Below are 21,073 nucleotides of genomic sequence, written 5' to 3'. Positions count from 1 at the left end.
GACCTCTTCTGTGAACTGTCAGCTTTATTTATCTGCTCAACCTCCGTTCTGAATCAGAGCCATTTATATACGCTTTGTGGAAGGTGTCACATTCAGCCGACAGACTACAGCACGCTGTACGGATTTACAGAGAGAAGTGTCCTTTAAAGTCAACTGAAATGACGGTTTTTATCACATAGAATGTGACCCACAAAAATAGCTTTTTGAATTATTTCAGTGATAGACATGCTCTATTTTGGTCCAGCAATCAGAATCATTATTTCTAACAGAAAGTAATATGCCATCTCTCAAAATGGCTTTAAAGAGCAGCGTGGTCACATTATTTTGTGCTGTAAACAAGGTCACTGGAGACATTGGTGGGCCCTGAACAAAATAAAATCCAGAGAGGGTGGAGCAGTTTGGTGCGAGTTTGACCCATAGGGCAGAAGACCTGGGTCTGGGCTGTCTACTGACTAGTCAGGTGGCCAGAGGGTGGGCCACACCCCTACTTTCAGTTTTCTATTGTCCCTGTTTCACAGGGTTCAGAGCAATTGCAGTAAAAATAAAGATCCTCTGAAAACGCCCATAGCATCATGTACCTATGGTGATGCACCATCCTCACATTATGAGGCTCCTCTTAGCATGAATAAGTGTCCCCTCCATTCCAATTCCCTTAGAGTTTTTAGCTCAGGGGAATGTGTGGGTCACCCTACACACTTCCAACCCCTAGGGACTGAAGCTTCTCAGCTCACCCTCTCCCCTTCTTCCTGTCTCCAGACCATACTGAATTCCCCACAGAGGGGAATTTTGGTCTGTTATGGCCCTGACGGGCTCTGATTATGCTGAACTTTGTGCCTCTTGTAATTCTGTGTTCATTCCATACGTTGGGCACCTACTCATATTGAGTACTAATCCCCATCATAAAATCTTTCTTATTGGTTCCCAAACATCTCCTCAGAACACCCTCCCTTCCTTCCTTCCTCCCCTCCTCCCTCCCTCCTTCCCTCCCTCCCTCTCTTTTTATTTCTTTCTTTTAGTAGAGATGGGATCTTGCTATGTTGCCCAGACTCTTGAATTTCTGGTGTCAAGGGATCCTCTGCCTCAGTCTTTCAATGTGTTGGGATTGCAGGTGTGAGCCACCACATTCAGCCTCCAGAGTACTCCCTCTGTCATCTCACCTAGTCTTCCGGATGTGGGGAGATCCATATCGCAGAAAAGGTGTTTCCTAGCTCTAGCAATCTGAGTGCATTTTTCCATCCCCAATCCACCTTCTGTCTGTAACTCCCACCAAACAAATCTGCACACCATCTATCTATCTATCTATCGATCGATTGATCGATCGATCGATCTATCTATCAATCAATCATCTATCTATCTATCATCTATCTAGCCATCTATATTGAGACAGGGTCTCACTCTGTTGCCCAGGCTAAAGTGCAGTGGTGTGATCACGGCTCACTGCAGCCTCTACCTCCCTGGGCTCAAGTGATCCTACCCACTCAGCCTCCTGAGTAGCTGGGACTACAGGCATGTGACACCACACCCAGCTAATTTTTGTATTTTTTGTAGAGAGAGGGTTTGCCCGTATTGCCCAGGCTGATCTTGACTTCCTGGGCTCAAGCGATCAGCCCTCTTAGCCTCCCAAAGTGCTGGGATTACAGGCATGAGCCACCAAATCTGGACGCGTCATTATTTTGAATGTATTTTTAATTGATATTTATAAGACTTAAACTTCTTTGGGATAGGGTTATATTCCAAAATAGTCTATAAATAATCAATTCTTAAGGAAATTTTTGATTGATTGTTGGTCATTAGACACTTTCTACTAGAGGACTAAAGTCATAGGAAACATTCATACATTGGCTCATTTTCTTAGTCATCCAACCAACATTTGTTCAACTCCACTATGTCCCTTCAAAATCTAATTGAACTTATCTGGAAGTTTTGAAACAATGACTAGAGAGGCAAAATAATGAAATACAGATAAATGCTTATAGTAAGACTGCCTCCCTCTCAGGTGTTTCTTTGGGTTTTTTCTATTTGCTCTTTAAAATAGAAAATTGCCCTGTAGCTTTCTCTGATGATCTATCTATCTATGTAACACACACCCCAAAATTCAGTTGCTTAACATAACAGTTTATGCTCGTCTCTTGTAGCCCAGAGGACTGACTGGGCTCAGTGGGTAGTCTTTGTCCAGGATCTGTCATATGGCTGGAGCTTGAAGGGTCTAAAGGCCCAAGTGGGATGCATGCCCAAGATGGCTCCCTCGTGTGGCCTGTGTTGACACTAGCTGCTGACTGGAGCTCAGCTTGGTTGCCAACTGGAATAACTATACATGGCCTCTCCATGTGCTTTGGGCTTTTCACAGCCTGGTGGCTGGTTTGTGAAAGATTATAACATTACAAGAGCAGGTGCATTCAAGAGACACAGGTGGAAGCTGTAAGACTTCTGTGGGCCAGCCTTATAAGTCCCAGAATGTCACCGCCATCGGTTCTATCAGTCAAACTAGTCACTCAGGCCAGTCCACATACGGAAGAGGAGAATTAGCCTCTGTTTCTCGATATGTGTATATGGAGAAGAGGAATGATGCCTCCCTTAAGCCTTCCTGTCTTCCCTTAAGACAGGAAGTCGGCAACAGCCATCTTGCCGACTTCCTGTCTTAAGGGAAGTCCCCCAGCTACCATCATCCAGTGATTGATAGGAACTCTTTGTTTTCTCAGTCAATTCTCACAAAAAGCCTGGTGAGATAGGTCTTATTATTTCTCCTATATTGGAGATGGCAAAAATAAGCTCAAAATACTTGTGTGGTCAGTTCAAGGTCAAACAAACTGTAAAGGGCAGAGTAGGGTGTTACACCCTGGATCCCTAGCTCAAAGCACAGGGTTTTTTCATTTTTGTTTTTTTCCACTATGCAACTCTCCCTGGAATTATGACAGCATGTGAACAGCGCCCAAAGAAAAGGAAGATGGAAGGAAAAGAAAGAGGTGGATAGAGGTGCTTTCATTTAAGTGGCTGCAATTATCAGATGGTGGCATTTTCTATACCACAGCTCCTGTTACTCTTTAGGTAACATTTTTGGATGTTCAAGCCCTCAAACACTCTTGTTTGATGGGCAAATGGTCTCAGTTTTAGACAAAGCATTTCAAGAGCACATACTTCAGCCAAATGGAATCTCAATGTATAATCTGAATTGCAATTTACTGTAGGGTAATACGTTTTTATTAAATGAAACAAATGTTCTCTAGTAATTTTTAAATTGTCTTGAAAATAAGGCTAAGATTAATCCTGCTATCAAATCTGAGCTTTAAAAATTAATCAGAAGATGGAATTTAGTATTCTGCTATAATGCAAGTTGGATTTTTAAATAAGCACTTAATCCTGCAAAGAAAACACAATTCACAGAACAAGGGAGCTCAATTATTTCAGCCTCTTTCCTCGTTTCCTTTCAGCTGCAGGGGGCAGCACTGCTCAGCTAATGGCTTTTTTCTTTTTCTTTTTTCCTTTCCTAGCAAAAGGAAGAGTCATTTCCTTCCACACAATGGTTTCATCCCTGCTCTCCATTGTACAGTGTGTGGCTTTCTTGAGGCACTGCCTCTGGAGTCCCGACCTCAAACTCCACTTCAAATAGGAGACTTTATGTTGGGGAAAGAAGGACTGGTAAATAATTCTTACTTAAAAAAAAATCCTATTTCTGTATAAAGCTATCTTTCCTCTGACTAGAAACAACTAGGAAATAAAGAGAAGACAAAGATAAAAAGAAAAGTCAACACTAAGTCACACCATCATTGAAGGTGTCCGTGGGGAATGTGGTTGACGGTGCACCTATCGGGTATTTGTGCCTTGAAAACTCAAACCCTTTGGAGACAAGGGCAGTCCTTGGCTTTGGTCCATTATATGTTACAGGACTACTGAAGGCTGAGGGGTAGATCCCTATTTTCCATCGGTTTTTCCTAAATGAGGAAGGGCAAGAAATAGTAATTATCTGAGCCGTGCTGCCTCCTGCTGGTAGCAGTTATGCAACCCTGCAAACAGATGTTCCCTAAACCCGTTTCCAACATTTGTTCAGAACTCCAAAGCTCTCATAGATCATCCAGGTCATACTCTCCCTGCCCCACTTCACCCCTTCTGCAGAGTGGAAGCTGCAGCCAGCCCTTGGAGGGGAAATGACTTATATCACAGGTTTTAGTTCAGGGCTCTTTCTACACTACCCAACTTCATGAAACACCCAATACATGAAATTCACAAAATAGTGTTTAACATGATAGTGCTGTTTGGACATTCTTTTTAAAGACCTAAATTGGAGTCCAGAGCTCTATGGTGAATCTTATCCTTCAGATCCGACCTATTTAATCAGAACTGTCAGAATTTTCTTTAAACACTGAAATATGATTCCTAGGATAAGTGTGGTATTTATGATTTCTCAAACCTCTTTCATGGAATAAAATAATAGAAAACTTTACTTACTATTCTGTAGTCTAGTTTCTGGAGAAAGTAATCTTTCATAACTGGAGCTAGTGATTTGAGGCTGCAATTAAGATAAAGGAATTTGATATTTATAGAGCCAGGATGTTCCAATAGTCTTTCTAAATTTTCATGTATTTAATTAAGTTTTATTTAGGCTTTATTCATACTTGAACTCTATATATAAATCAAATGATTGGAGAAAATTTTGTCTAAAATTTTAATCGTCAATGCTTATTGGAAAGTTCAGAATTTCACAGTGACCCAGCAAGGTAATTAATGTGAATCAACTGGCTTGTCTATTCTTTTGGTACCTATTCACTCACTTTGGCTAACTAGTTTGATTACCAGTTCCAAGATAGTGTCTGTCTTAGTCAGTTTGAGCTGCTATAATAAAGTACCATAGACTGGGTGGTTTATGAACAACAGAAATTTATTTCTTTCAGTTTGGAAGGCTGGAAATCTAAGATCTGGGTGGTAGCATGGGTGGGTTCTGGTGAGGACCCTCTCCTGGGTTGCAGACGTCTGTCTTCTTATTGTTGCTTCACAGGGTAGAAGGAGACTGGAGAGCTCTCTGCAGTTATAAGGGAACTAATCCCATTTGTGGGAGTTTCACCCTCAAGACCTAATCACCTCCCAAAGGCCCCATCTCCCAATACCATTGCATTGAGAGTTAGGATTTCAACACATGGACTTTGCGGTGACACAAACTTTCAGTTCATTGCAGTATCCATGTCACATTCATGGACATGGTAAATGACAGCTTTTAAACTTCCACACCTAATAAAGTGTTTTTCACAACTGTAATACAATGACAACTGGGAAGCTTCTGTGTCAGAGATCCTTAACTTTCTTTACCAAGAACAAAAATCTCTTGCCTTGAGACGCCTTCATCCAGTCTCTAGTCAAAGCCCTGTCTCAAACATGGTACCTACAAACCACTTGACTTTGGTCCCTTCTCATTTTGCTAGTACTCTAGTATTTATATTCTCAGTTCTCTCTTTTTAAAATCTTTTAACGTAGAGTCTTACTCTGTTGCCCAGGCCGCAGTGCAGTGGTACAATCAGAGCTCACTGCAGCCTTCAACTCCTGCGTTCAAGTGATCCTCCTGCCTCTGCCTCCCTGGTAGCTGGGACTACAGGTGTTCATCACCAAGCCCAGCTAATTTAATTTTTTTTTTAAACAGACAGTCTTACTACATTGGTCAGCCTGGTCTTGAACTCCTGGCCTCAAGTGATCCTCCCACCCCAGCATCCCCAAGTAGTTGGGATTATAGGCATGAGTCACCATGTCTGCCAGATTCTGAGTTCTTGACAATTTTTTATACAGTAAAAATGTCTTTCAATTTGTGTGTGTGTGTGTGTGCGTGCGCGCATGTGCGTGCACGTGCTTGGGCATGCCTGTAGAATGAACTAAGTTGTAAGCTCCCAGAAGGCAGGTGTTGAGTCTTTCTTTCTTTCTTTCTTTGATATTGTTCTGCAGTACCTGGTACAATCTTCTACTGAGGGAAGAACTCAGTTGGCTGATGCATGTGGTGTTTCTTAGAAAACTGATTATAGGAAAAGTTTCACGAAGGGTACCAGACCTTGCCCTTCTTAACAAACGTGTCTGTTTCTCCTGAGACACTGTCTGCTTATCCTGCAGCCTGCGTGTTTTCTAGTCACTACCAATTAGCATAATTACTATCTCAAGGCCTTGCCCTTTATTGATCCTGGTAGTTAAAGCAGTTTACAGTCACAAGGCATGCTGACAGAAGGTACAAATATATTCACCAGGATCTCCAATGGAGTTCTGTCCCTTTCCTTGCTTTTCAGAATTGCTTTTGTCTGCTTTTGTTTCAGAGTATGCCTTCCTTTTTCTCATTTCCCCCAAGTTTGCCGTGGCAGAAGTTCAGTAGATCACTTAACATAGCGCCAGAGAGCCGTAGGAAGACATTTACAACAAGAGCTTGGTTTCAATACAGACTAACGTGCTCAACCTGTCAAAATAAATAATCGGCAAGGTATTTATCAAATGCCATGGCAGCACCATATGCAGGGTTATTCAGGGATTTTTAGTTAATAGAAGGGGTGGAGGCTGCAGCAGGGTCTTTTCAGTCCCTGGGTTCTGAAAAGACACTCACCAAGATGCTATTAAAGAAATGAACTAACAGTGAGAAGGCTGGCAGAATACCAGCCTATATCCTGAACCGTTGTCAAGAAAAGGCATTCTTGAGCCTGTAGAAACTAGAAGTAGTTGACAGAAGTGATGACATTCACTGACATAAAGAATACTGTTTCTAATCTATGTAAGAGTGCACCAAGCCAAGGATTTATTACACCAAGGATTTATTACATACAATAAAACTACTATTTGGTGATACTGAATATATGTCTTGTGTATATTTGGATGCATATAAAATAAGCATCCAGGAATAAGATGGGCCTAAGAGAGATCAGGAGAGGAAGCACTCTTAGGGCAGAAATATCAGAAGGGATACTCCCACTTCAGCCTCCTGAGTCACTGCGAGTACAGGTGCATGCCACCATGCCTGGCTAATTAAATTTTTTTTTTTTTTTAGGGATCTCACTATGTTGCCCAGGTTAGTCTTGAACTCCTGGGATCAAGTGATCCTCTCGCCTTGGCCTCCTAAAGTGCTGGGATTACAGGCGTGAGCCACTGCGCTTGGCTGTGATCATGCCACTGCACGCCAGCCTGAGCAACAAAGCAAAACCTTGTCTCCCCACCCTGCTCCCCACTCCAATAAAAGAAATCTCAGAAGGCCCGGTGGAGGCTTTAAGGCCCAGAAGGCAAGTGGCTTAAATTTCTTGAGCCAATTCTGATTGGGTAGTAAAGATTACCTGGAGCCTGGCTTGAAGAAACTGGCACTTGGCTGCCAGGTGTGGGCATGAAGAGGGGCGCCGCATGACTCCTGGGTGTGCCAGACACTGAGACCACACACCTGCTTGGTTCTGAGCTCTACAGAGGCTCAGTGGAAACAAATACCTTGCTTGATGTGTAACACTGACCGTGGCAGGAGAGGGATAGGAAGACCCCCTGCTATACATTCAATGTCCCTGCCTGACAGATGCTCCTTCCTGCTTTCATCCATGACCAGACAGACACCAGCCAAAGGGGATGCCATGCCAATCCCTCAGCTCCTCAACCATCGATGCTTTGTTCTCTGGTAACCGATGGAAGTAGGCTATCCATATTGTCTTCTTGTTCTTGTTAGATTTACTCTCCCCATTGTTGGCATCTAAGTAGCCCAATGCAATTTCACCTTGTTAAAATGATGCTCAAATGCAAGACTTCTCTTAATCAGTGGAGTAGTAGAGAGAAATGTGAATGCTACGATTCTATTTAAATAATACAGTTTATGCACTCAGTAATTTCTTTGGCTACTCATACGTAGGTCAGACGTAGGTATGTGCATAAGATTTAGGCCTTTATTTTGATGTAAATATTTACTGTAATTAATATTGCTTTTGCCTGCTCAGCATCTGGTCCTCCTTCTTTTGGTAGATTAGTCTGATGTTTCCTGGGAGAACCAATCCTTTTCCACTCTTACTCCTTATATTTAAGGAGGTGACACCACCATCAGCTCTGGGGTTGCTCAAGTGATCTGGAACTGGCCAATAAGTGCTTTTTGTTCCTCTTGCATAGTGTTTGGTTTAGGGGTTGTTATGGGGACTTGTGTCTTCCTTAAAAAGGATGGGCTGGAGTCTTAACCCTTAGTGCTTCACACTGTGGCCTTATTTGGATATACATTTTTTTCCTCCTCCTCCTCCTCCTCCTCCTCCTCCTCCTCCTCCTCCTCCTCCTCCTCCTCCTCCTCAAAGGGGAAACTTGGACACACATAGAGGAGGATAATGTGAAGACAGAGAGAAAGCCAGCCACAGGCCAGGGCTACCAGAAGCTGGAAGAGAGGCAGGGAGCAGAGGCTCACAGCCTCCAAAGGAACCAACTCTGCTGACATTTTGATCAACTCCAGACCTCTAGATCTGTGAGACAATATATCTCTGTTGTTTAAGCCACACAGTGTGGGGTACTTTGTTACGTGGCCCTAGCAAACTCATATGGGGATGATCAAGCTCAGCAAATCAGAATGAATCCCAGAACTTGTGTTGAAGCACTGGGAAAGAGAAGATGCCCCTTCTCTCATAACTGTAAGGAAGTAAGAATAGAGCTTCTGGGGCTGCCAAGGGGCCAGGATGTGTTTGAGGCTGAAGCCAGCACAGGCAGGCAGAGCTACAGGTTCTGAGAGAGGAAGATGGGATCCTGGTGACATTGTTTGAGCCATGAGATTAAAATATTTTGAAGTAGCTTCCAGGCCTTGAGTTTCCCATTACATTGGCCAATAAATTCCCCATTTTTTGCTTAATCTAGGTTGAGTTGGAGGTCCTATCACTCTTGTTCATGAGGTCCCAACCAAGGGCCTGGGGCAAGACTGAGCTGCCTCTGGGGTGACAGCTGCCTCAGCTGTTCCTATTATTGCATGAATATGACTCTAAACAGTAAAGGGAGGCATGGTGGGAAATCCTCATCACTGTGCGCTCCGTATTACATGTCATGAGACAATGTTGTACCCACATGAATCATGGACTCCTTCAGAGCTGTCATCCTGTAGCACAGAGTGGTTTGAAAAGAATATGTGTTCAATAGCAAAGTGTGAGATTAAACGGAATCATTCAAATTTTACCGACACAGGTCAAATCTATTTTTGCAATGACCTACAACACTTGTTTTTGGTGCTATTTCCAAGTGATACTCTTTGAGACAGATGCTTTTTAAAAAGGATGGGTTTTGAAGCATCACTTACTTACACTAAGTGTAATAACACTAAGAAATAAAAATACTGGATATTTCAATTTCACTGATGGTGAAATCTTTCTACAGTCTCTACTTTGGGACTCTCGTGCGGGCACATACAGGAAAGTATTTTTTCCTGTAAGGAGAGTATTCACACACTGTCACAGTGGGATGGCGCTGAGTGGGTATGCAGACAATGGGGAGACACTGCTAGGCCAGATTGGGACTATAAGTCTGAATATAATTGAAAGTCACTAGTGAAAATGTGGCCCAGAATAGTCATGACCCTGAGTGATTGCCATCTGTTGATTATCGGTCTCAGTCCAATTTTTCAGTCTGGTATCCACATTAGAAAATATATACACATATATTAGCATCAAAATAATTATCCACAACAGCATCTGTGCCAAGGACAGCATGAATGGGCCATTTGAAATGCATTGTCCATTCACGCCTAAAGGTGACCTCTGTAGTAATTCTGGGGCATTCTCTTAGATGATTTTGCTGGCTTGAAGCAAGATTCTGACTTGCTGAGTTCTGAGATAAATAATGGATTACTCCAAACTAGAACCCAAAGGGAAAAATATGGCTATCCATTATTTATTTTTTATCAAGGATATCCTTATCCAAAAAGTGATTTAGAGCAGCTTACATGGTTGCACATAATATAGCTATCTCATATAGATCTAAAATAAAAACAAAAAGGAAGGCAAGGAAAAAATGTGCATGAAAATCAGATAGTGCCAGAAGTGAGATTAGTATCAAAAAAGAGTTTTGCTTGTGGTTGGCTTTCTAGCATAAAATATGAAGAGGAAAACACGATCAGTGGCAAGAGTCACAGTATTTATACAGTAAAAACAAAGAAAGAAAGAAACAAAGAAATTTCAATAGTCCAGGTAAAAAAAAGTGCCTGACACAAGACTTTTTATACACAGGAATTTTTCCTTGTTATAGTAGCCCGTAAGGGATATAGTAGAACAAGACCGAGGCTCTTTCCTTTTGCAGGACCTGTATTCTACTTTCTCCTCCACTTTGTCTTCCCTCAGTAAAAGTCCTCAAGGATCTAGAACCAGAAATACCATTCGACCCAGCAATCCCATTACTGGGTATATACCCAAAGGATTATAAATCATTATATTACAAAGATACTCACACACATATGTTTATTGTAGCACTATTTACAATTGTAGCAAATACTTGGAACCAACCCAAATTCTCATCAATGATAGACTGAATGAAGAAAATGTGGCCCAAATACACCATGGAATACTATGTAGCCATAAGAAAGAATAAGATCATGTCCTTTGCAGGGACATGGATGAAGTTGGAAGCCATTATTCTTAGCAAACTAACACAGGAACAGAAAACCAAACACCGCATATTCTCACTCCTAAGTGGGAATTGAACATGAGAACACATGGACACAGGGAGGGGAACAACACACACGGGGGCCTGTTGTGGAGTGGGGGGCAAGGGAAGGAGGGCATTAGGACAAATACCTAATGCATGTGGAGCTTAAAACCTAGACGGCGGGTTGATGGGTGCAGCTAACCACCACCACGGCACATGTACACCTATGTAACAAACCTGCACATTCTGCACATGTATCCTGGAACTTGAAGTAAAAAAAAAAAAAAAAAGAAAAAAAGAAAAATGTCTATCCTCAAGTTAATGTTTACCAAGCCCTCACTGTGAGGCAGGCACTGTGTTAGTTACTTTCCCTACAGGGTTTCAGTACATGATGGTAACACAGTTGTGACAGGGTGGCAAATACTATTGGCCTTCTGATAAATGAAGACAGGTTTAGGACAGGAGTGACATATCTGAGTGGGTCAGTAGGTCTGTCTGAGTCCAAAGTTTCTGTGCTTATCAGTAGCAATATGCAGCTTTTAAAGAAGGGGCTGAAAGAACTAACGAAACACCTCTAGACAGTTCCAATTAGGGTTCTATGTTTCTAAAGCACTCCGCAAAGGAACAGATTGTGTTTGATGATTCTAGCAGGAAAATGAGGCGATGATCCTGTTAACAGATCGATGTGCGGGGTCATCAAAGTTTATTGTGGATCATGTTTTTTTCATGAAATGAAAGCCTAAAATAGACCTTGTCAAGAGTAAGTTTCAACACCTTTACGTGCAAAAAGCTTCACTTTGCTGTCATTTGAACTTCTCAATTTCAGATTTAAGAGGACAGAAACAATCAGAGATGGTTCTGAGTGTGGAATTCTGGCCAATAAAGACAGTTTGTGAGGAGGCCACGATGTTGTTTCTCCAAAGGTTCTAGAGCGGTTATGCCTATTAAACTGACTTCACGTGCATTGCATAGCTTGGCTGTACCGCTCAGAAAGGTGACAGTGACTGAGACAGCATTGTATCTGTCCCCTACATTTGTAGCAGAGGGAGCCAGAAAAATCTTCACAGTAGGGGATGTTACCAGAACAATATAAAGGCAGCCTGAAGAATGACCACAGCGCTACTGGTTTCCAAGCAATACTAGCAGCCGACACATCAGAGTTTGGTGTCTTAAAAGGAGCTGTAATTGGTGTGTGTGAGCAAAACTGTCCTGGGATGAAAAGGCAGAGCCAATTACAGCACTGAGCTTTGCAAATGGAGGCAATGATTACCCCGCCCCTCTCCAAATTTACGTATAGACACACATATGCGCACGCACACATATGTGTATGCACACACGTGCGCGCACACACACACATACAGAATTGAGATAGTCATCAATGGCGCTGTCATATGTTTAATATTTAGCTCCACCAACTAGATCACTGCTCTCCATCAAATCACCAACGTACAGAAGGCAGGATGCAGCCTCCATGGTTTCTCACAAAACCTAACATGGAAGCATTCTCATGAAAATGTGTACTGATGAAGGTGATGAAGAAGACAAAATAGTCGTGGATGTAGAAAAAGAACACTTCCTCTCTTGGCAAGATCCACTGTGAGTTGAAATTAGGTTAGCCCTGGGGTGGGGTGAGAATTAGGGAAGTAAAGGCAAAGCAGAAACCGGGAGGAATCTGAGCATCTATCTACCCATCCTTCCTGCAACGAGTCTCCTGAGATGTTTTCGTAACAAGTTTGTTTATTCACAGTAGGAGGCATTTCAAACTGATCTGTTTGAGGATGCATTTAATTACTGTCATGTTGATAATGAAGAGTCTTCTCACCCTCCCACCTACAAACTTAATTGTATGTACACCCATCTTTTCTTGTAACCTCACTTCCAGATATCTTTCCTTCCATTCAAAGCTAATTTCAAATACTCCCCTGTTCCTCCCACTTCCTCTTAGAGCTTTCACCATTAATTATTCCCTTTCCTGTCCTGTACTTGGGGGGAAAGGCTGTCACACAGAGATGCCCGGAAGAATCTGAACAAACAGGCCTTGCTCTGCTTCCCCCAGTTTATTATTATTAGATCATACCGGTTTGTCCTCCAATCATACTTCTGCAGGACTGTCCATAAAAATACGCAGATATCCTCATTTCTTTGGGTCTTCATTTTTGAAGGCTCCTATGTCAGGTAAAAGTTAGGTCAAATAAATCTCTATGCTTTCCTCTTGTTAATTTGTGTTTTGTGATAGGTGTCTCAGCCATGAACTGCAATGGGTGAGAAAAAGATATTACTTTTTCTCCCTCCTAAAGCCACACTTCACATAGTCACCCAAGACAGAAACCAGAGCGTCATTGTCAACACTTTGCAGTCAGATTCCATATTCAACCTGTCACTAAACCTTGCTGTTTCTACCTCTTTAAGAGCTGAGTATCCATCTTCTCCATTTCCACTGCCTGCTTCAGCGTATGACCACAGTAGCCAGGATTAATGGAAGACTTTCATAACAACTCTTTTTATTTTCTTTTTCTTTCTTTTCTTTCTTTCTTTCTTTCTTTCTTTCTTTCTTTCTTTCTTTCTTTCTTTCTTTCTTTCTTTCTTTCTTTCTTTCTTTCTCTCTCTCTCTCTCTTTCTTTCTTTCTTTCTCTCCTTCCTTCCTTCCTTCCTTCCTTCCTTCCTTCCTTCCTTCCTTCCTTCCTTCCTTCCTTCCTTCCTTCTTTCTTTCTTTCTTTCTTTTCTTTCTTTCTTTTTTTTTTTTGTTTTTTGAGACAGAGTCTCACTCTGTCGCCCGGCTGGAGTGCAGTGGCACAATCTCAGCTCCCTGCAATCTCTGCCTCCAGGGTTCAAGTGATTCTTCTGCCTCAGCCTCCTCAGTAGCTGGGATTACAGGTGCCCGTCACCATGCCTGCCTAATTTTTTAATTTTAGTAGAGATGTGGTTTCACCATGTTGGCCAGGCTGGTCTCAAACTCCTGACCTCAGGTGATCCACCTGCTTCGGCCTCCCAAAGTGCTGGGATTACAGGTGTGAGCCACTGCGCCCAGCCGACTTTTCTGGATTCCAGTCTTGATCCCTTTGAATGTATCCTCTCCCTTCTATTGCTCCCAAAGAAGTGAATTGAAACTCTGGCCATGTCACTTACCATCAACCACCACCCTCCGGGAGCATAACAGTCAAGCTCCCTGACATGGAGCAAAGGTACTTTAGCATGAGGCTTTCCCCAACCTCTTCAGGACAGCCATCCCTGATTTCCTCCCCATGCACCTTGCATCTAGTACAGCAAGCTGCCGCCAACCCCGTGCACAGACCTCTGGCATTGCACCTACCAGGCCATTCTATTCCTGTCTTCTATTTGATGCCCCTCAGTCTGAGCAGATGCAGGTGAGTGATTCTGTACCTTTAGATCATTATGTCTACAGAGAAACTGGTACCTAGTAAGTGGTCAATACATGAATAAATAAGTGAATATTCGATTCTCTTCTGACTGCTGGGGATGGCCTTATCTGACAGCTAAGGTCCAAACAAGTTTCCTAGAATGATTAACGGAAGCAAACAAGGATGAAAGAAAGAAATGCAAAACACAGTGATCCTGAGGCCCAGAGAGCCAAAGCAGGGAACGGCAGAGGGGTGGGGACACCGCAGGGAAAGTGCCTGCTACATGGGTCAGCTTTGCTCTACACACCTTGGTTGGTTCTCTTTCAGGTCTAGTTTTATTCATATAGGAAATCATTTCTTTGAGATAAATTCAGTGCCACATATGAGTTTCATTATAGGCCAACAGAAGGCAATAAAGTACCCTGGAGACAAAGTAATAGCATGAAAATGTGTGGAGCTATGGTCCAGTTTTGTATTTGAATAAGCACTATATGTAACACAGAAAGAAAACCTTCCAGGACGGATGCGGGGGCTCACGCCTATAATCCCAGCACTTTGGGAGGCCGAGGCGGGCGGATCACTTGAGGTCAGGAGTTCCAGACAAGCCTGACCAACATGGTAAAACGAAATTTAGCCAGGTTCGGTGGCGCTTGCCTGCAGTCCCAGTTACTCAGGAGGCTGAGTAATATTTTATTTTGTTATCCCTGTTTCATGCCCATTTCTTATGGATTAATTTAAATTCCAATATGCAAGTGGTAATAATATGGCCATTGGTAGTTACTTCTGTGAAATATGGATTTTATAGTAACATGGAGAAACAGGCATTTCTTCATCTTCGATGTCTACTTGTTTGGGAACAATTCAGCAAGGAGACTGTTGAAACATCAAGAGTAAATTGTGTACTTTGGGGTGCAAACTGCTAATTGCTAATACATTAATTAAAAGATTTCTTGTGCTTTTTTGCTCCAGGAAGCAAAGCCTATACAAATCTACCCAGTCACCTTTTCCTGACCTACCCCCGCTCCCACCCCTTCTTGGATATTCGGAATGAGAACGCGAAGATAATTTGTATGCACATTTCTGACAGCCATTTTAGGGTTCTGTAATGATAAAGAACAATTAACAGAGGCTTCCCTGGCGTTGACTAACCACTTTCTGGGCAAATGGTTTAATTAACGAAGAGGCTGCTTCCTTTGGTTTAATCATACAACATTTAAGCAGAGGCTGCTTAGGCAAATAAAAGGCTGTTATTTCATTTGGGTATTTTGCTAACATCTGTCTGTCCACAAGATGGCAGTAAACGTTTGATGAGTCTCTATGATAACTTTAGTCTTTTGTGTGTAAATGTGTGTGTCGGGGGGTGGGGGTGAGACTTCCTTTAGAAGAAAAATTTTATTTATTTGATGTTTTACATTGTTTTACACTTTATGCCAAATAAGTCTACTAGTATATAATTAATTTAAAATGCCTTCAAGTGTGTGACAGTTACAGTGTTTATCCTAACAGTTCAGCTGTGTATCCTAACGAAAATAATATAATTAGTCTCCATCTCAACTGCATATAACAAAAAGGATGAACAAAAAGTTAACATTTGATTATGAGAAACTAGAGAGTTCTAACTTTACTGGTTAATAACTTGAAAATATATGAACAAACTGGTTCATTTCTGAATCCTAGGTGAGTGGGTGCTATAAGCAAGAGTCGTGGGTGCTATAAGCAAGAGTTGTGGGTGCTATATGCAAAAGTAAAAGAGTTGTGGGTGCTATATGCAAAAGTCAAACATGCTAGGATCCTCTCTGTAAGAAACTTTAGACCTACAGAGACTATCCAAATGAGTGTGTTCACAAAATTGTTATACAAGCTAAAGGGTGACATAAGGGAGATATGAATGAGAAACTGTGTCACTGATAGTGGAGGAGAGATGATTTTTAATTGGTGGGAACCAGGAAGGCATTCTTGGAGAGTGGGGCACTCAACATTTGCTCTGACCTAGGAGTGGGACCCAGACGTGTGAGTTGCCTGCACATAGGTATGAGAGTAAAAGCTCACCTGGCCAGGTGAAGAATACCTGGGGATGAACAGGTCAGTTTACTTGGTTGCAAAGTGTATCTAAAGGGTAGGATTGGGAAGAGAGTGAGACTGATGGTTGAATGCGAGGTTTAGAAATTTGGCTTTTTTTCTGGAGGCAATGGAGGATCACTAAAGGTTTTGAGCCGAGAAGGAGCCTAGTGGCAGTGGCTCAGAAAGAACAGCCTGGAATCTGTGCAGGATGTATCGAGGTGGAGAGAGACTGGCTGTGTGATGGTGTGTATAGGTCTAGAGAGAGGTGGTGTTATGGTCATAGTCAAGCTACAGTCCTGAAGCAAGGACCATTAACTTCATTTCTGTAGGTTATTTTCCTCATTTGAAAGCAAAGACTTGGACCAGGTGGTTCTTTTCAGCTCTAAAAATTACAGGCCTGGCTAGGATAATAGCAGGGGTATAGAGACCAGTGAATGGACACAGGAAAGATTAGCAAGGAAGGCAGAGAAGCAACGTTATGTTGCTGGTCCTGACTGGTCTCTGACTGGAAAGGGAATGGAGGGACATTGGAATGGAAGCTTGGCAGGCAGCGGAAAAGACAGATAAAGGCAGTAGAACATTTTATGCAGAAGAACATTTTATGCCTAGAATGACAGTGGGATTGTAAGTAGATAATGGCAATGCCAGCTATGTGAAGAATACATGTTCAGATTTGAACACTGGCATTATTTGTAACATTTAAATCATGGACAAAAGAATTGTTTAAATGTATCTGAAAGATGTGGATAAATTATCTGAAGAGGTAGCCTAATACCATCATGGAGGTTTCCACTCTTTTCCTCTTAATAAATGTAGTATTCAGTACACATAACGTTGCCAGAGGAGGTAGAAAGGCTCTTAAATGCAGTATTGGAATGAACACAAAACAGGCAGGTCTTTGTATACAAAGATGGCTCATAGGAGCTGAGCCTCATAGGAGCTGGGCTCCCAGCTGCTTTCCTGCTGGTGGTGACCTATGAGGCCCAGGCCACCACATGTGCTCCCAGAGCCACAGCCACTGAGAGGAGAGTGTGGAGGTAGCACTGGCTTCATGAGTCATCACTGAAGACCAAGTTCTCAGTCCCAGTGTTATCTCAGCAACGAAAGCAATCCAGTGATGGGGGCTTCTCTCCACCCACTTCTGACTACATCGTTGTGCATAAAGGAAAAATGTGAAGTGAACAAGTAGTTACTGGGGAGTGGATTCAAAAGTGCAATTTCCAGAGCAGTCACAGGTAAGATCAGGCAGTTTCAGGTTAATCTCCAGGACCACAACACTGGACAATGACAGCTGATGCCCAGATGGGTGACTAGGGTTGGAGGGTGGACCTTGATGTGCCTTCAGATTGCCAGAGATTAAAGTCTTTGTGATACTCCTCAGTGTTCTGCATTGAACATGGAAATTTTCATTTCATGTGTTGCATGTAGTGAATTCATTTCTAGAATGCTCAGTTTATCAGCATATCACATCCTCAACCTTTCTGCATCAACAGGCATTTGCCATATGATGAACATATACATGTATTTGTTAAGACAGGAATTTATGGCCTTTAATACAGGAAGCTAAAATATTCCTAAGTAGGTTAATTTTACAGTAAAATCTCTGGCCATCTTTACTTCCATGTTTGTATTTGGAACTGTGTATGAATCTGCATTTGGTCTCCAAACTTTCTAACATCTAAAATCCTTTTCCTGAGAGTCTGAAGTGAGTCAAACATCAGGGATTGGGGAAAAGTAGGGAGTTTGAAGACAAATATAAAAGGTAAGATCACAGCTTTGGGAAACCACCAGTAACTTCAATTTTCTAATAATAAAAATATTAACTATTCTTTTACTACAAACATTATAGAAGTACAACTTTTTTTTCTTCTTTTTTTTTTTTGCCAAATCTAGTTTTCTTATTTTAAAAACATTAACGTAATGGTTAAAAGCAATGTTTTCTACAATGTGCTGGGAAGTTAACAGAAGATATGGCTATGAGGTTACTGAAGGCACAGGACATAAGAAAAAGAAATTCCTCAAGGAAGCAAGGACTAAAAGTGATATGGTTTTGCTGTGTCCCCACCCAAATCTCATCTTGAATTGTAATTCCCATTGTCCCCATGTGTCATGGGAGGGACCCGGTAGGAGGTAATTGAATCATGGGGGCAGTTATCTCCATAGTGAGTGTGTTCTAATGAGATCTGCTGGTTTTATAAGGGCCTTTCTCCCCTTTTGCTCACAATTATCCTTGCAGCCATGTAAAGAAAGACATGTTTGTTTCCCCTTCTGCCACAATTGTAAGTTTCCTGAGGCCTCCCCAGTCATGCTGAACTGTGAGTCAATTAAACCTTTTTCCTTTATCAATCACCCAGTCTTGGGTATGTCTTTATTAGCAGTGTGAGAACGAACTAATACAAAAAGGCATTTTTGGAAAAGTCAGAAGAGGAAAATGAATCTAGAATTACTGGATTTTATTTTCTGCTTTTAGATTAGCCATCGCATCTTTCTGAGCTCAGCCCTTTTCTTAATTCTCATCCACTTGCGGCCTCCCTCTTTAGAGAGCTGTCTGCGTGGACGCGTCTCAGACAGGCCTGAGCCTCAGTGTCTTGCTCTTTTTTGCATCCCCAGCACCTACTTTGCCAATGCCTGGCTCCAGAGGCATCTCTGCATATGTTGCATAAATCAGTAAATCACCCCTTTGCTTCTCCCAATCATAATTTACATGTGCTCACAGATGCGTATTTATTATAAAAAGTAACACTGTATAAACTCAACAGATAGTAGGAAGGTGAGCTTGACGTTACGTAATGAATACCAATGAAAACCAAATAATCATGATACCAATACTTTTTGGATGATTCACACTGTCCCTTCTTCCCTTCTTCTGTCCCTCCCCTTCTCTTCTTCTTTCCTTTGTATGCTGAGTGTCTATTAAATGTAAGGTACTAAAATTACAGAATGTCAGAAGAAACCTTAAGGTAATCTAAGGTAACCCTTGTCTTATGGTCAAACTCCTCTATCATATCTTTGACAAGAATCCTATGCCCCTTGCCTGAACAAGAGCAGTGAGGGAACCCATGATCCCTATAGGCCATGCATTCTATGTATGGGCCTGTGATTGTCGGGATGATTTTCCTTATTCTTTGGTATAAATCTGAGCTCCTGTAACTTCTATCTATTGGTCCTGCTTCTAACTTACAAATACAGAAAAATTCAAAGTCTTCTACATAATGGTCCTTAAAATATCCAAAGTCACGCATCATGGCCTTAATCTTCTCCTTTCTTAGACTAAACTTCAGTTTTTCTCATATTCTTTACATATCCGGATCTCTCTCCCAGACAACTGGGAGCTTAGGGCCCTGACACTGGTGGTGATGGGGGTTACCATATTCCAGAAACCTGAGCCAGGCAGGGGAGGGAGGTACCAGCTGTTCTCAGGCTGCACTTTGGGGAATACCTGATGAGGTGAGAGGCAGTCAGAAGATTTACAGTGAGAAAACTGGACAGGCTGCTTTTTATTTTCTTTCTTTTCTTTTAGAGACAGGGTTTTGCTCTGTTGCCAGGTTGAATTGCAGTGGCTCTATCATAGCTCACTGTAACCTCAGATTCCTGGCCTCAAGGCATCCTTGGTTCTCAGCCTCCCGAAGCACTGGAATGACAGGCAGGAGCCACCATGCCAGGCCCCAGTCTGTTTCAACAATCAATACCCACCTCCTCACTCTCTAGACCCGTGGCTTTGAAACTCAAGTTTGCGTCAAAATCCCCCAGAGGGAAGTACAGATAGCTGGGCTCCACCCTCAGAATTTCTGATTCAGCAAATCTGAGCTGAGACCTGAGCATCTGCATTTCTAACGAGTCTCCAGGCGATGCTGACCACTGCGCTAGATGACAGAATGAGGGTGAGACTGCATAAGATGAGGATAGAGGGCTCAAAGTTAACATAGGATCAGGGCTGAGGCTAGCATGAGACAAGTGACGGGCCTGCCTGGGGTGCAAACTCTAAGGAGTCTCTCACCCACTGGGCCATGCACGTGAGAGTCAGTGGCAAGGACTCCTGTGCCCAGCAAGCTGCTAGATGGAATAGTTTTCCATGCAGCAAAAGCTGCAGTGTGGTCCGTGGTAGGTAGAATGTCGATCCTCAAAGATTCAGCCCACATATGGACATAGAAGAGAGTCCCTAGTTCCCTCCCCATCCTGGTGACTGCTAGAAGTTGCTGCTACTGGTATGAAAGAGTTAAGTTGTCACAATAAGGCTCTTCCAGTAATAAATGTCACAAACCACCTGCCAAAAAATTCTGTGTAATTTTGGGCAGTGTTAAACAGCAGGGTTGCATTCTAACAAATATTTAAAGTCTAAGAGTAGATTTTAAATATATTAAGAGTCGATTTTAAAATTCCATTCAAATCCTTCACATAGTAGAATTGAATTTCTTTTTTAAGAGGAAGTAAAATTACACAAAGCATGGCAGGCTATAATAAGTAACGGGTGCGATCGGTGAACTATTATCATATCATTTCTATCCTCAAAGGCTTTCCTGTCTCCTAGGAGACAAGCATGTAAATAAGCGATTCTACATCACAGAGTGAAATAAGCAGAGGTCCAGAAACAGGGCTACACACTGACCGTGTGGTGACAGAGGAGAGAGGGTCCTAAGGACAGATGTGGATGTTGTTGATTTTGTACTCCAAGTAAATGTATTTAAGAATGATTACCCCAACCTCTGAGAAATCTGAAAGTGGCAGCTGGAAGTGCCAGGTAAAGCGGGGTGGCAGGGAGACCCAGAGCTGGCATTGCGATCCACTAGCCCCAGTGGCCTGGCCTTGTGCCTTCTTTTCCAGCTGCGGAGGCCCTCAGGAAGTCACTGCACCCCTAATACTTTCTTTAACATAAAAGAAATTTAGTCTTAAGTTTCTCAGGAACTTAATAGTGTCATCTGTCTATTCCACTCTCCAACTCCAGACAGAGCTTTAATAATCAAGACAAGAAAGTGTTAGTGATACTAGTTTTTTGTTTTGTTTTGTTCTGTTCTGTTTTGTTTTGGTGAGATGGAGTCTCGCTGTGTTGCCCAGGTTGGAGTGCAGTGGCACAA

The sequence above is a fragment of the Chlorocebus sabaeus genome, chromosome 13 (assembly GCF_047675955.1).
Source record: "Chlorocebus sabaeus isolate Y175 chromosome 13, mChlSab1.0.hap1, whole genome shotgun sequence".
Classification (NCBI taxonomy): Eukaryota; Metazoa; Chordata; class Mammalia; order Primates; family Cercopithecidae; genus Chlorocebus; species Chlorocebus sabaeus.
The sequence above is the reverse complement of the archived record's forward strand: the minus strand, read 5'-3'. Positions refer to the sequence as shown.